The sequence below is a fragment of the Peromyscus californicus genome, unplaced genomic scaffold (assembly GCF_007827085.1).
Source record: "Peromyscus californicus insignis strain IS unplaced genomic scaffold, ASM782708v3 Scaffold_1__1_contigs__length_55948999, whole genome shotgun sequence".
In the NCBI taxonomy this organism is placed as follows: domain Eukaryota; kingdom Metazoa; phylum Chordata; class Mammalia; order Rodentia; family Cricetidae; genus Peromyscus; species Peromyscus californicus.
Window position 1 is genome coordinate 47,666,742 of NW_026294492.1, and position 3,066 is coordinate 47,669,807.

The window sequence follows — 3,066 nt, forward strand, 5'->3', positions numbered from 1 at the left end:
CTAAGATGGCTGCCATTCAAGCTATGCCATGGTTACTGTTCAGGGTTCGTATCTGGGTACACAGTGAGAGCAAGTAGAGCAGAAAGATTTAAAAAAAAAAAGCAGTTTGAATAAGAAGGAAGCATGCACATTTGAAGTTCAGTAATGTTAAAAGATTAACACCATCAAAAGAAACCTCACACTTGCATTAGTCCCACAGGACTGCATTGGCCCCACAGGATATGTCCTAGTGCAAGGTCCCAACCATGAATGGTTCCAATGTATTTGTGGGCCAGTGGGGTGGCTCAGAGGCCTGATGAGTTTAGTCCGGTCCCGTGTGTAAAGGACAGAACTAGTTCCTCAGTGTTATTCTCTGACCTCCTCGTATGTACCATACACATAATGTACCTACACACACACCAGGAGGAGGAGGAGGAGGAGGAGGAGGAGGAGGAAGAGGGGAGGAGGGGGAGGGGGAGGGGAGGAATAGTGATAGTAAATTTTATATATGAGGAATATTGCTAAAGAGAATACTTACTGCAAAATGGCCACCTAGAGGGGTTTTCCTAAGGTTAACCTCAAAGGCACACAGAGGTCACAGCAGCTGTGGTGTAGACGAATTGCTAAACTGTCTTATTAAATAAAAAACATGGAGCCAGATATGAGGGTGAAAACCTGAGAGATCAGGGAAATAGGGAAAACCACAGCTAGCCCTACCTCACCAACTCTGCAGCTTCCAAAAGGTGAGCTATTTCCTGTCTACCCACACCTATATGCCTTGCTGTTCTGCCATCTGATTTGCTCTCTCTGTCCAGCTACATCACTTCCTCTTCCTGCCCAGCTCTGTCACTTCCTGTCTATCTGTACAGACCTCCAGACTTCCATGGTTAACTAGTGTTGGAATTTAAGACATGTGCCACCATGCCTGGCTCTGTTCCCAGTGTGACCTTGAACTCACATAGATCCGGACAGATCCCTGCCTCCCAAGTGAAAGGATTAAAGGCGTGTGCTACCATTGCCTGACTTCTATGTTGTGGCTGGCTTTTTCCTCTGATCCTCAGGTAAATTTTATTGGGAGACACAGTATATTGGGGGACACAATACATCACCATAGCTGTGGTCCAAGAAAAGTCCAGGCAGTATCTCAAACTGACAGCAACACTTAGCATCTTCCATCTGGCAATTCTTTTGCAAGTTTGAAAGATGCATGAGGGGTGGATGAGTTATACCAAATTTCCAGAAATCAAAATTCCAGAAATCCTCTGAGGCCAAGCAATGTGTGTCTGGGTAAGATTCCCTGCATGGAGGGCATGAAAGCAGATTACTTAAAACTGGGAAGATGGTCTGGCAGTGGTGGCGCACATCTTTAATCCCAGCACTCAGGAGGCAGAGCCAGGCGGATCTCTGTGAGTTCGAGGCCAGCCTGGTCTACAGAGTGAGATCCAGGACAGGCACCAAAACTACACAGAGAAACCCTGTCTCGAAAAACCAAAAAGAAAAAAAAAAAGTGAGAAGATGAAGCCTAAGTTCCAGTGGAAACCAGAAGATGCTGGAAACGTCAGGACCATTGAGTGTCCACAGAGGAAAGCTTCGTGCACAGAGCAGAGAGTCTGAGTGAGCGTCAGTGGACAGCGCTGGAGAGGCAGGACTGCTGGAACCTGCATGAGTCAGTCACAAGAGCCAGGTGCTGGATATGGGTGGAGCTGAAGTTGTGTGCTTTTCTTGATGGCTTTTAGTCTTGCTGCACTCTCATTTCTCCCTTTTGTAGTGGGGAAATTTATTCTGTGTCTTTGTGTATTGGAAGTACGCAACTTGCTTTTTTATTTTATAGGGATGAAATTCCCATTCAGAGATTGTCTTGATAGCCAGGCAGTGGCGGCACACACCTTTAATCCCAGCACTTGGGAGGAAGGTGGATCTCTGGGTTCGAGGCCAGCCTGGTCTGCAGAAAGAGTTCCAGGGCTATCTACACAGAGAAACCCTGTCTTAGGAGGGGAAAAGACTTCCAAAGAAAGAGGAAATGAATTTTACATTATGGGATGAAAATGTGACAGTTGCCGGGCGGTGGTGGCGCACGCCTTTAATCCCAGCACTCGGGAGGCAGAGCCAGGCGGATCTCTGTGAGTTCGAGGCCAGCCTGGTCTACAAAGTGAGTTCCAGGAAAGGCGCAAAACTACAGAGAAACCCTGTCTCGAAAAACCAAAAAAAAAAAAAAAATGTGACAGTTGGGCTATGGGTGGAAAGTTATGATTCAAAGTGCTATGTGGAGGGAAGAGGTAGCTCAGTGGTTAAGAACACTGCCTTCTCTTCTAGAGGACCTGGATTTGATTCCAGCACCCATGTAGTAGTTCACAGCTGCCTGTGACTCCAGTCCCAGGAGATCTGACGTTGACTTCCTCCATGGTACACACATGGTGCACAGACATACGTGGGGGCAAAACATCCACATTCATTTAACTAATTAGTTAAAAATGAAGTGCTGTGGTGGACATGTTGAGTGATACTATTCCTGGGGAGATGTAAACAAGTGTCCACTCATCTCAGACAGGGAATCAAAGACAAACCAAAGATACCACAAAAGTTCAACCTGGTAAAGCATTAAGTTTGTTGGGATTACTTACAGAAATGTGGGTGAGGGGTTACCTGCTGTGGAATGTTGTTCTGTATGCTGTGAATATGTATTGCTCTGATTAGTTGATAAATAAAATGCTGATTGGCCAGTAGCTAAGCAGGAAGTATAGACGGGATAAGCAGATGAGGAGAATTCTGGGAAAAAGAAGGGCTGAGTCGCCAGCCAGACACAGAGGAAGCAAGATGTGAAGGCAGAACTGAGAAAAGGTACCAAGCCATGTGGCTAAACATAGATAAGAATCATAGGTTAATTCAAGTGTAAGAGCTAGTCAGTAATAATCCTGAGCTAATGGCCAAGGAGTTATAATTAATATAAGTTACTGAGTGATTATTTTATAAGATGGCCTTGGAACTGTGGTGGCTTGGCGGAACTGGAGAAACTTTCTGACCACAGCTACCTACACAAGCAAGGATGGCTGAAAGAAAGTTGCATCATCAAAAGCACATCCCAACATG